The sequence below is a fragment of the Delphinus delphis genome, chromosome 3, assembly GCF_949987515.2.
Source record: "Delphinus delphis chromosome 3, mDelDel1.2, whole genome shotgun sequence".
Taxonomy (NCBI): Eukaryota; Metazoa; Chordata; class Mammalia; order Artiodactyla; family Delphinidae; genus Delphinus; species Delphinus delphis.
In genome coordinates this window covers 123,901,300-123,915,444 of record NC_082685.1, presented here as the reverse complement: position 1 = coordinate 123,915,444, position 14,145 = coordinate 123,901,300, and the positions used below count along the sequence as shown (strand labels likewise).

The 14,145-nt window shown below is 38.0% G+C and overlaps 1 protein-coding gene and 1 pseudogene across 1 annotated transcript in view; one reads left to right on the top strand and one right to left on the bottom strand.

Annotated features, from left to right (window-relative positions):
* IPO11 (importin 11) overlaps window positions 1-14,145 on the top strand; it is a 221,902-nt gene that overhangs the window by 149,070 nt on the left and 58,687 nt on the right. The window lies entirely within an intron of this gene.
* On the bottom strand, window positions 5,369-6,870 carry LOC132422221 (mitochondrial nicotinamide adenine dinucleotide transporter SLC25A51-like; annotated as a pseudogene).

The following is a 14,145-nucleotide window of genomic DNA, read 5'->3' as shown; positions in this document are numbered from 1 at the left end:
TGTTTTTGTTTGGCATTATATGCTTTTTTTGGGCTACTTTTAATTTTAAAGGCATAAAAGCAGGCCTTTTAAGACTTGATACTGTGTGAGAAGAATGATGTATCTTTTTGTCTTAGGGAATTTTTAGAGCACATTTATCCTAGTGATAAATTAGTGAAATAAGTGCAGTTAGCTTTAGAAATTCTTCTTAAAAATTTATTATTTATTTCTGGTATGGTAATTTGGATTAAGAACACAGGTAATTGTTTAGTCCTAACACCATAACAATAGATAATAATTTTTGAGCACTTACTGTTAGCCAAAAACCGGGTTTGCCTCTTGGTGGGTGTGGAGCCAAAAGGTAGAACCAAGTCAAAGACTGGGAGAAGGAAGGATTTATTACTTGCAACAAGTAAGAAGAGCACTGGGGATCTTTCCCAATGGGGTGTTTCCATGAACAGCAAAATTTGGGAAGTTTTAAGCTAAGAGTACATGCATATTTGTGAAGGTGCTTGGGTGTTTGACAGAGTCCAAGCTTTGGTTGATTGAAGTCATGGGGGTCAGTGAAGGTCATCATCATCCCTTATGTTCCAGTTGATCTGGAGATTGAGTGGCTAGGAGGTTTAAATTCTGCAGAACTGCTCAAGAGTGCTTCATGCTAGTCTTTACTATTGAAACAGAACTGTGAGTTTTTACAACTAATTTGTTATCTTTGCTCTTGCTACTTCTCTTGCTTGATAACAGTTTGTTCTTTTGTTTCCTTAAGATCATTATTACCAAGTGCTGCTCAAGGTTAAGCATTGTGGCCAGGCTTAGATCACAGAATGACTTAGGGCAAAAATGGCTTCTCTTATGTCAAAGCCATGCCTGATTCTCTTTCTCTGGGGACCCCCTACCTTATATGCTTACATTATCATATGCATTATACTTTTCTGAGTACTTTACATTTATATCTCATTTAATTTTTAAACTGTCCTCAGTTAGAGGCATGATTGTCTTCTTTTTATAGAGCAAAGAAATAACTTAATGTTAAATGACTTGCCTAGGATCTGGCAAGTGACATGTCATAGGGCAAAGTTTGACCTTGGGCAGCTTGATGCCAGAGCTTGCTCTTTGAACTACCAGGTGTGCTGCTTCCCAGGTGGATGTACAGAAGACGAACATTATTTCCTCACTGTGAAGCTGAGTGGCGTCTTATTTATTTTTGGAAACCAAATTGAAGTTACCAACATTTTAACTTACTGCTCTTTTCTTTTCTCTTAGTGGAAATACACTGACTAGAGATTTATTCAGGCCTTTAAAATGGAAATGTTAAAGAACCTGTTCTTTGGCAGTAGTCAACACTGTAAACATTTGCTCAGTAAATTAATGGATGGAAAAAAAGTATTAAGGTTAATAGAACATGTTAGAGTTTTCTGTAACATAAAGTACTGAGATTATTGAGGGAAAACTTGAAATGACACAGATTAAAAAGTGAGAAAGAGGGACTTCCCTGGTGGCACAGTGGTTGAGAGTCCGCCTGCCGATGCAGGGGACATGGGTTCGTGCCCCGGTCCGGGAGGATCCCACATGCTGCGGAGCGGCTGGGCCCGTGAGCCATGGCCGCTCATCCTGCGCGTCCGGAGCCTGTGCTCCGCAGCGGGAGAGGCCACAACAGTGAGAGGCCCGCCTACCGCAAAAAAAAAAAAAAAAGTGAGAAGGATACCTAATTGTATCTAAAGCATATACGTTTTACACTTTTTATGATAATACTGTTGCCTTCAATATTTAATTTTATGTGTGTGATTCAAAAACATTTTTGATACTTAAGTTGTGGAAATAGCTGGGTTCTGTAAAGAAAATAAAAAAGGCTTCTATAAGTCTAAAAGAATACTTAGACTGGGGCTCATGTCAGTCTGCATAAATTGAGGGACAGAATTTTATTAAGGCTTGAAATTTTCTTAAGCATTAAATTTTCAAATTAAAAAATATGATATCACTTATATGTGGCATCTAAAAAAATGATACAAATGAACTTATTTACAAAACAGAAATAGACTCACAGACACAGAAAGCAAACTTATGGTGGGGGTAAATTAGGAGTTGGGGATTAACATACACACTACTGTATATAAAATAAGCAACAGGGATTTACAGTATGGCACAGGGAATTATATTCAATATCATGTAATAATCTATAATGGAAAAGAATCTGAAAAAATATGTATGTAATCTCTTTGCTATACACTAAAAACTAACACAACATCGTAAATTATACTTCAATAGAAAAATAAATTTAAAAGTTTTAAAGAAAGTAAAAATTGTGAAGAGATAGCTTTGTGAATGGGAAAATCAGATCTTATTTATGTTTTTAAAATGAAGTATTGAAAAATCTATTGGGCAGTAGTGAATTCATGTCATTTTAAGTATCAAGAAAGTCTTGAATAATGTAATAGAATTTTAAAGAACAATGATTTAACTTTATAGTCCTTAATGGATTAATGACTAAAGAAGCATTGATAGCTACAGAAAATGTGACCATCTGAAAAGCAACCAAAAAAACTTAAGTTTGCCACGTTATCATTGGCCCATGACATAACTTAGGAAAATTTATGGTCACATGCTCTAGTGGAAGGTAATGTTGACGTTTAGGTCAGCAGTTTTATCACCTTTCTTCTACTTATAGGTACATAGTTGATGGAGTTTGGGGAAATTTTTTCCCCCATCCACATCCCCAGTGATATTTCTTGGTTAACCTCCTACATAATAGTAATTTCCTCTTCCTGTGTTTCTTTAGACTTTGCAATGTAACATTTCCTTTGCCTGAAATAAGCAGGTCTAGAGAATAATGTATTGATAATGATATTTTGAATCAGGCTACCTTGGGAAATGTTATTTTCTTCTTTTTTATTATAATGGATTTTCACATGCAGAAATAACGCTTTTCTAAAACAGTTTCTCAGCCATAGTACTATCGACAGTTTGGGGCCAGATGATTTTTTCATATTGGGGCTGCTGTTCATAGCAGCATATTTAGCAGCATCTGTGGCCTCTACCCACTAGATGCCAGTAGAACCTCCCACCTCCAGTTTAGAATCACTGATCTAAAGAATGACCATTTGGGAAACTATTGTATTAAGCTATCTTTTACCATGATCCACGACTTCTGATTCAGAAATGTGTTAAAGACTGTAGGCTTTAGGACCACACTTAAATTCCAGTGCCACTAGTCACTAATGACCATGGCCAAATAACTTGCCTGTGCCTGTTTCCTTGTTTTTGAAATGAGGATACTAATAGTATCTTCCTAATGAGAGTATTATAAAGATTAAATGAGTTTACATATTGAGGTCAAACTGTCTGGATAGATGAGGTTAGCTGTTTTTATTTTATCCCTTTCTTCCTCTCTTTCTCATCCATCCGTCCTTTTACTGCACTGTAAAGTTCTAAAAGCTTAAGTCTCTGTGTACATGCATTAATTTAAATTCAGGACATTTTTAATATATTGAGTATTTGTTTATCTGTTCGTTAATTCATTAAAAATATGCTAACCACATAGGTCAAAGGCATGTCACCTTTAGCTTGATGATCTTTTGTAGTATTCTGCATTGTCACTTAAACTTAAGGATACATGATTTTGTCCATGTCTTCTCCAGACGTTCTTAGTATATCTTCTTGGTCACCTTCTGAACATAGTGCAATCCTTTTTTTTTTTTTTTTTTTTCTGTAGTTGTGTAGTACAACTGTCTTGTGTCCTTTTTGTTTTGTAGCTGGAATAATTTCAAGTTTGAATTTTTTCCCTTTCTTAGGGTCCATATTATTTATACATAAAGGGAGTAATATTTTTTCTGCTAATTTTTATATGAAAATAACATTATTTACATATAACTCTTTTAATGTTTTCCTCCAAAGGCATAGATTAAACAAAAACTTTTATAGATGAGAATGAGAATAATCAAACTTTCCTTTGACTCTGTTCTCTGAAATAGCAATTCATTGTCTAACTTAAAAGACACATTTTTATAATGCAGTTCTAATAATTTCAGATGTGAATAAGTGTTCTCTGAGATTAAGCATTTTAAGAATTTTGAATTTTTTGATTTTTTTTTTTCTTTTTTAGATTTAAGGAAGTCACTAATGGGGAATATTTTACTTAAGCTAGTTGAATAATTCAAAAGAGGTTGACAAAACAGCAGGGTTTTTAGGTATGATGGCTTGCTTTCCAGGTGAAATTACCTTATAATAAAGTCCTCTTGGTATCAGATATACTACACAGGTTTGGGTTGGACACTTAGTACCTCTCCATAGTTCTCTTCTATCTCAAGAATAGTATATATTATGATCAGCATTTGGAAATTTATTATTCTGTATAAATTTTCTAAGATAATTTTCTAAGTCATTTTACAGCTTTTAAAACAGGCTAGTAGAATCAAGGTAGTATTTTGTATAGTTTAAATATAGAGTAGTATTTTGTTATAGTTTAAATATAGCTAAATAAAAGGCAGTTTAAAATTTTTAAATTGTGGATGTGTTGTTTTACCAGAATTATGTTTGGTTTAAACTGACCATTCCTAAGTGAGTATTTAATGTGACAGAATTTTATTTTCATCCTTTAAAGTAGGATGCATCTTTTTTTTTTTTTTTTTTCCGCGGTACACGGGCCTCTCACTGCTGTGGCCTCTCCCATTGCGGAGCACAGGCTCCGGACGCGCAGGCCCAGTAGCCATGGCTCACGGGCCCAGCCGCTCCGCGGCACGTGGGATCCTCCCGGACCGGGGCACGAACCCGCGTCCCCCGCATCGGCAGGCGGACACCCAACCACTGCGCCACTAGGATGCATCTTTTACTCCTAGGTCATGTATTCTTATTTAGTATTTTACATTATTTTCTTTTATCTGTAAATTCTTAACCTAATATTTTAGTAGCTTTACTACAGTAAAAATTAGTTCTTAATTTTTTACGTCTTTCACAAGAAAAATGTCTTAGAAACATCTTTTGTGTGTATGTGTGTGGTAACAGCTTGATAAGGATATAATTCACAGACCGTACAATTCACCCATTTAAAGTGTACAGTTCAGTACTCTTTAGCATATCCATAGTGTTGTGCATCCATCATCACAATCAGTTTTAGAACATTTTGTCACCTCCAGAAGGAACCATGTGCTCTTCAGCAGTCCTTATTCACTCATCCCTGTCCCCAGCCTCTCTCTCGCTCTCCCCCCCGCCATTCTTTTTTCCTACTGAAAGTGTCTATTCTGAATTTGTTGGTGCTTAAGGAAAGCAGCTTTGCCCATAATTCATTGTGCCCTGGATTTATGACACCAACTTGTATTTGGCTGATTAGGAATGAGGCCAAAATGCATTTCTCTTGGGTCTCTTCAGTTGATAAGTGGCACTTAACTGATTTCTTTCATATAATCTTTAACAAGAATTCATAAGTTGCATCAGTTATGCCCCAAGAGATGGGCACCTCTGAGATTTGTCAGATTCCTGTCCTGTTTTAACCAGAGTTTTTGGAAAACCTTGGGGAAAGATGGAAATTCACCATCAATCTGAGACTGCATTTAAGTTTTTACAATATTAACTGGAAAAAACAAGATTCCAACATGGCACCCTATAGACCTCCACAGATAATATCATTGACCAAACGAGCATTGTGAGTCATTGCCATAGGCAGATGTTCCTTGATGGGACCTCGAAGGGCAAAAAAAGGACGTTGCTGAACCCATTACTGAAAAGAACAGGCACCAGGCCTTGATAACACTCTCTAATTCCATGGCATTTCAGTGCCTTGAAAGCCTGACAAGTGTAAATTTGTCATGATACTTGTGGTCTTGAAGCAATGTTTGAACTCGTTCCAGTGGTATGAAAATTGCTTTCTGTTATCCCTGCAAGTACTGCTGCCATGCTACCTACCGGTTGCAAACTCTGGAGTACTGATATGCTTAAGGAGAGGGCAAGATAAATCCTCATACAGACCAAACATAAGTGCTAGTGTTGTTGTCTTGTCCATTAATGGGGGAAGGATTCCATGGTGCAAGTTTCGAAATCCATCCCTTCTCAACTGAAGTACTGCATCCTGGGTTTTGATTTCATACAGCTCTTGCCAAGAGGACCTTCCAATGGGAAATGCGATTGCTACATTGTTTTTTTTTTAATTAATTAATTTATTTTGGGCTGCATTGGGTCTTCATTGCTGTGCGCAGGCCCTCTCTAGTTGAGGTGAGTGGGGGCCACTCTTCGTTGTGGTGTGTGGGCTTCTCATTGCGGTGGCCTCCCTTGTTGCAGAGCACAGGCTCCAGGCGTCCGGGCTCCAGCAGTTGTAGCATGCAGGTTCAGTAGTTGTGACTCGTGGGCTCCAGAGTGCAGGCTCAGCAGTTGTGGCACACAGGCTGAGTTGCTCTGTGGCATGTGGGATCTTCCCGGACCAGGGCTCGAACCCATGTCCCCTGCATTGGCAGATGGATTCTTAACCACTGCGCCACCGGGGAAGCCCAATGATTGCTACATTGTTGAAAGCTACACAGAATCCACACAAGTAATGCTTCATTTCACTAACATTCGCAATATGAGGTGATATATCTTGTTTTTAAAACATTAGGATTGGTGGCCTGTTTTCATGAGCTTCTGAGTTCATCATGTTGCTTAAGATCTTTCTTTGTGAAGGATTTTTTTTTTAACCTGTAACACCATCTGGGCCTGGTATTTTGGGGGATGGTAGCTTTTTGATAACTTTCTCAATTTCTTCCATTGTTACTGGTCTGTTAGGTTCTCTCATCTAGAGTCAGTTTTGGTAACTGGGTTTCCCATTGCCACTGGCGCCGGCTCCATGCCTGGTAGCCCCCGCCTGCAGGTTGGTGAGCCTGCTAGCCAGCACTGGTGCAGGCGCAGACCTTAATCAACCTCAGAGCATGGAGTGGAGCGTCCGAGAGATTATTTCTTTATTACCAGGAATGTTCTCTAAATACTTTGACCAATGAGGCATAAAACTGCTTTATTTTAATTACATTCCAGCTACCTGTTTGCTTTCTAATATCCTAATGTTAATGAGTAGTAGTGGAACGGTATGAGGATAAATGTGGTTTTTGTATTTGCGGGGTAACAGTCAAGTGAAGAGGACAGAAGTTAAAGAATTACAGAACTACAGAATAAAAATGATAACAGTTGACATGGATACTGTGCAGCTGCCAGATTAGGGCATTAATGCAGTACAGAAGGACTTTCCTGAAGAAATGTTTGCTGAGATATGAAGAGGAGAAATTAACTCTAGTTTGTTGAGAGAAATTAACTCTAGTTAATTGAGTTGAGAGAGAATGAGTATTCCAAAAAGGCAGAACAACCTGGGCAAAGGCTCTGTATCTGGAGGGGTGAGGACACCTTCAGGAAACTGAAAGAAGGCCAGTGTGGCAGCCATTAGAGTGAAGAGAGTAAGAATAATAAAGCTGGAGAGCTAGGCTGAGAATAGAGCATAAATCCTAGGAAAGTAAGGCCTTCAAGGGAGAGTCAGTTTTATTCTCTGAGATGAATCAGGCAGTTACTAATTTTCATCTGGCAATACTGTTACGCATAATTTACTCATTGTAAATTTGCTGCTGCCCAACTTACCACATATTGAAAATGCTAGAATTCAGGTCTTTATGCTAGAATTCAGGTCTTTAATTTTTGATCTAGTGTTTGCTTGCATGTTTGCTGCCAGCATTCATTCTTGGCTTAGTCATTCATTTATTTGTTCAGTAAACGTTACGAAATACAGGTGCCTCCATAGTAGACCCTGGGTGCTTTAAAATGTAGGATTTAATATTTTTCAGATACAGCAAGGCCAGCAGATCAGGGACAATTGCCATTGAAGGTTTTTGTTACTTACAGTTCGTTCCCAAGAGGAAGGAGCATACCACACCACAGAGAACCACATGGGGAAACACCAGAGTTGGTCAAGAGATAGAGGGAGAGGGGGAAATGTGGGCAAGAGCCTTTATTGTGGTTTCTGTGGGAAGGGATGCGAAAGCAAGGGTAAGCCGGTTTAGGACTGGCAAGTTTGAGTAATTTTAGTAGGCTACAGGATGTAGGGACTGTCATGAGTTGTCTGGTACCTGGCCCTAGGTTAGTTAGGAGAAGGGAGATAGTGGCATGGAGTGTAAGAGCTTGATAGTTGGAGTAAGAGCTGTGGATCAGTTAGTTTGTGTATGAAATATGTGCTCAAAGGCAGCCATTTTCTATCTCGGAATTGGCTAACCCTAAGAGGGCCAGTCTTTCCAGGTCCCATCTGTCAAAGCATCAGCACACAGAAAATAAAAAGGCATAATCAATACACTGAGTATTAATTGTCTCTTAGCACCATGACTAACACATAGTAGGTGCACGGTAAGTTAATTGAATGAATTTAATAAATATTTACACTGTAATTGGGTGTTATTTTTTCTCCCACTTAAATAACATTTTTTTCTGAACATCTAAAGAATGTTTATGCCTGAAAAATTAAGCTAATTTGATCTCTCAGTTTGTCAGTTCTAGTTGGAAGTAAAGCATACTTTTTGGTCAGTCTTTTAAAAAGTGCACTTTTTGAGGTAAATAGATCATTCTTTAATTTTGTCATATTAACACACCATAAAAAGATGTTCACATTTAGCAGCCCTTTAAGAGGGGTGTTTTTATGTATACTCTGATTTGTAGTATTGTTGCAAATTAGGAGTTCTTCGAATGGGGCTACTTTAGGCATACTTTTAATCTGTTTATTAAAGTATATATATATATATATATATATATATATATCATTTGGGTTTTCTGTGAGATCTACGGAAGTTTTTGGACAACCCATACACAGCGCGCGTGTGTGTGTATAGTTATACATGCATATATATATATATTTATTTATTTAATACCTGACCAATACCCTTTGCAAAAAAAAAAGTGTGGAATGAATTTAGATGTATTACTTTGAAAAGGATGTGTCATTTAAATTTAAATTGGTCATTTGAGCATTAAATATAGTTTCATAAATTTAGAGAGGAGGGAGTGTGAGATTGTGGGATTTGGAATTGAATTTTTGTTCATACACTTGGGAAGTCACTTGGTTTCTTGGAATATCAGTTTACTGTAATGAATAATAAACAATTTATAGTGTTCTACAATGCTACAGTTAAAAAAATACATGCACAGGTTATACAAAGAGTATAGTTAAAGAAATTCCCAAGGCATTTAATAATAAACATTCAGTAAATGCTGACAATCCTTTTGCATCATTTGTTGTTTCCATGATAATGATGGTTAATTTTGGAATGAAAAGTCATCAGTGAACACATTTGTTTACACATATTATGTGCCATAATTTTTTTAAAAGATGAGAGATTATGAGACATTATTTCTAAAGTGAATTAGTTATGAATTACCTTTTGTTTTCAATAAAGTAGATTAGAGCAATGGGTAATTTCAAACAACAGATTCCTATACATTGTAGAGGTATGATTTTATAAATGGGTTTCCGTAAGTAGGTTGAGATGGCATTGGAAGTCAAGTTGCCACTGAAAAGCTATGCTGTGTATGTGTGTCAAACTCTTGTATCCCCTCTGGAGAAGAGATAGGAGAAGCCAATCTGAGAGGACTGATGGAAAGCATTTTATTCTTTACTTTTTGTGTGTACTTAATAGGCAAGATGATCAAGCCTTGGCTGAGCTATTTCAGTGTGCCATACAGTATTCTAGGTGCAGAATCAGAGTGGCAGAAGGCACCCTTATTATAATTATAATCACCCCTAAAGGTGATTATTCTGCCCTTTAAGTGAATGATCACTCCCTCCTCTTTTCCATCAAATACTTACTGAATGTCTGTGGAATGCTAAATAGTGAGATTACTGTGGGGAAAACGGACATGTCCTTGCATAGTCTAGGGCTTTTGTTTTATGATGTTTGCTCTTATTATTGCTGTTTTTTCCCCTGAAGATTTAGCTTGAACTGATTTCTAACCTAGTTAGAACCTAGTATATATCCTAGTGTTATCTGATTATATACTAATTTGTGGAAAGGGGCAGTGAGGTGTCAAGGGGGAAATTGTTTAGAATGTTTATTTTGCCAGAGTTGACCACACAATGAATAATCCTCCTTGGGTATATTGAATGATGACTATTTCTCTTTCTCTCATTGTTATGTAGGGAAAATAGAAACACGTGAAAGAGTACTTTGAGGATTCAGGACCTCAGCTGTTGAGGTTCTGCTCCTCATCTCCTTGTGAATATGTTTTACTAATGGAATAGATGCTTTTAGATTTCCAAAAGAATAATCTTTGGATTATTAACGTTTTCCTTTGCATCTAACCTAATGCAATTTTCAGTAAGTATTGGTTCAAATCATTTCAGTCTAACTGGGGAAAAACCCCTCTATAATGCAGCTTTTAATCTTATTTTTTTGATTAGGCTATGCACATGTATCTTTTGGTAACAGAAGCTGGAGGGTGTAGACAAGATGGTTTAGGAAGATGGACAGTTGGTGCCATAATTGCATGTTCACTGAGTAGTTTTGTGAAAAATAGAAGTAAATTATTAATTCCTGGGCTTAGTGATTTTTTTATTGAAGGGTTATAATCATTTATAAAACTTTCTTTTTAAAGCCGAACGTCAACTTGTTCTTCTGGCAGGTCCTTTGAAAACCCAGTGTCTCCCCCCACCCAAAAGTTCGGTAGATTTGGAAGTATTTTGAAGTGTTTCTATCCTCTCACCTTAGAATTTGAATGGAAATAGTCCATTTTGGTTTTCATTTCCAATACAAATTCACTTTACCCTTGAAACATACAGCAGAACTAAAGTGCCCCTACCTTTCTTTCTAATATCAAGCCTGGGATACTGATACAACAGACATTCAGCAATATTTTTGAAGTTTCTATCATGTGCCAGGGCACCATGCTGTGCATTCAGTTTACACATTATTATTCAGTGCAACCTGGCTTCTTAGAACAACAACTACATACGTCTTCCATCTCCTGTCCTAGTTGCTTAGGAGAGTTCCTGAATGCTTGTGACTTTGGGACTACACTCTTAATGCTCTCCTCACATCTAGGACCAGCGCCATGTCTACAAATTAGATAAGGGCTTCTGACAAACTTTTGATAATGTGGCAGTCATCTTATAGACCATGGGTAATGTTAACTAATCACCAACCATAGTATGGCATCAAGCTTCTTTTAAACAGATAACCCAAGAAAGCAATACTGTGAGTGAATAGGATTGCTTTGAAGTTTCAGGACCTTAAACTGTTTAATGAGAATAAGAGAAGATTCTGATTGAGAATGAGGTATCGATTGGGTATAGGCCCTGAAGCAAAATAGAAAAATAATCTTTACAGAGTAGCTAGTTTCAACAAGGGGATAAAAACTAAGGAATAGAAAAAGTCCTCTGACTTTTTCTATCATGAATCCTATGTACTTCTGATTTTTCCTGTGTAGGTAAATACTTTCATAGCTTGAGGAGCATCTTACTTTTTGGGATTCTTTTCTTTGGGCTTCTGCTTTTACTCTGAGTCTCAGAGAGAAAAAGACACAGTGTGATGGAGAGGAAAGCTAAATTTAGCTTGAGACGCATGCTCTACCTACTATTTGTGTGACATTGGACCACTTATTCCTCTCTGGGCCTCAGTTTTCTCATATTTCAGCAGTGAGGCATTTGAACTAGTACCTGTGGGTCATTATTAGGATAAATTGGAGAATGTATATTTAATGCCTATTAAAGTGTAATGCATATGATTGCTCAATCAATTGTTATCAAACAGGTCTGGCTGCTCACCACTCAAAAATCAATACTCAAGAGGCAAGTGTTGGTAGAAATAGAAAACATTGCTTTTAACCGGAAAGCTGGCAATCTGGGGGGAAGGCGGCCTTGTGTCCCCAAACCAACTCTGAAGTTTCTGCTTGGCCATGAAAGGTTTTTTTTTGTTTTTTTTTTTGTTTTTTTTGCGGTACGCAGGCCTCTCACTGTTGTGGCCTCTCCCGTTGAGGAGCACAGGCTCCAGAACGCGCACTGGCCCAGCCGCTCTGCGGGATGTGGGATCTTCCCAGACCGGGGCACGAACCCATGTCCCCTGCATCGGCAGGTGGACTCTCAACCACTGCGCCACCAGGGAAGCCCGCCATGAAAGTTTTTAAAGAAAAAAAGGGGAGGTAATCTCAGTTCATCATTGAGATTCAGAGTCAGAGTCATCACCATCTTTCCCTGCTTGCCAGCTTGTCGGCTTCTTGTGATCTCTCTTTAGATGCTACCTTGTTCACACAGTTTGCTCATAAGATTACTGAAGGGGAAGCTGGGAAAGAGATCTGGTCATCTGTTAATTATTTATTCTTCATTTCTACTTCTTTGATCTATGGAAAGAACCAACAGGTTAGGCAGGGTATTGTGTGATCAAAAGATTTGAAAGCTGTGCTAGGGCTGGAGATGAGTAGAGCATGGGAGTGCCTGGTTTAAGGTTAGTGACAATATAGCTCTGCTAAAGTGACAAAAGGGGCCTCCTGTAGAGAGCACTTTCCTGCCAAAAGCTGCTTACAGAATGATTGTTACTCTATCAATCATTGCTACTATCTATCAAGTAACGCTGCTACCACTATTTTTTTTTTAACATCTTTATTGGGGTATAATTGCTTTACAATGGTGTGTTAGTTTCTGCTTTATAACAAAGTGAATCAGTTATACATATACATATGTTCCCATATGTCTTCCCTCTTGCGTCTCCCTTCCTCCCACCCTCCCTCCCTATCCCACCCCTCCAGGCTGTCACAAAGCACTGAGCCAATATCCCTGTGCCATGCGGCTGCTTCCCACTAGCTATCTACCTTACGTTTGTTAGTGTGTATATGTCCATGACTCTCTCTTGCCCTGTCACAGCTCACCCTTCCCCCTCCCCATATCCTCAAGTCCGTTCTGCAGTAGGTCTGCGTCTTTATTCCTGTCTTACCCCTAGGTTCTTCATGACATGCTACCACTATTAATGTTACTACATCAGTCATTTTGACCAAGTGTGTGAAGGTACCATCTTAGGCTTTCCCTCATTTACTCTGAGTCCTTCCCCCATTCAGTCTGTCCAAATGTGACCAGTGCCACCATTTGAGGAAAGACTCTTATCTCCCTGCAGCTGTTTCATGCACATCCCTTGGGCACACGTGCGAGCACTTACTCATTATTCTTTTCATTATTGTTGTTGCCTCCATTTCATTTTTCAGGAATTGACAGATATTTCAACCCAGAAAGAAGCTTTTGTTGACTACTCTTTACAAAGTGGTTGTATAGAGTTGACCCTTAGTTTGTATTTGCTACTCTTAACATTCGTCAGTGATGGCCCTTAAACGCCCTTATCTATTATAGACCAGAGAAAAATGTTTGGAATTCAGTCTGTAGGTTGAAGGGAAACTGGAGAAAGAGGGTAGAGGGTAGAGTTTGAGGTAGTTAAAGGTACAGTTTTATTGGCTCACGGTATCATTTGCTCTCCTTTGATATTTCTTTATTTATCTCTCAGTTTTTCATTTGTCAAAACTCTTTCCAATTTCTATGTCTAAAAGTGATTTCTGCCTCCTTGAATTTTTTTGACTGAATCATGCATCTTTTATCTTGGATTACTTGTCTATTTCTACTTTCTGTATTTTACCTCCTGGGCGTTTTAGAAGCTAGGCCCATGTGTTGAGATACAGTGAAGGGCTGAAAGGTCCAGGCTCTGGAGCCACACTGGGTAGATGTGAATTCTCGCTCTTAAAATTAATTGCGTGACCTTGAGCAAAGTACTTAACCTATCCCTGTCTCTTTGCTTATCTATAAAATGGAACTAAACTGTTGCATTATTTTGTATGTTGAGTGAGCTAATACGTTTCAAATACTTAGAGCAATGCCTGGGAAGTAGTATATGCTCAGTAAATAAATGTTGCCTGTGATGATGATAATGTTGTACACATTTTTTTCCCTCTGTTTAACACTAAACATAGGATACTTGCTTACAGAATACCTTACATGGTCAGGAAGGGTATTGTTAAAATGAGTATCTCAGTTGAACATTTATTCTCTCTCAGGGCATCTTGAGCTGCTTGAGATCAGGGACCAGGATTTTGTTTATCTTTAGTATCCTTATAGTCTAGCACAATGCCTGGCACATAGTAGGTTCTCAGTAATGTTATTGAATTGGATATATTTGATGGAGGTGAGATAACCAATGTACTATGCCCCTC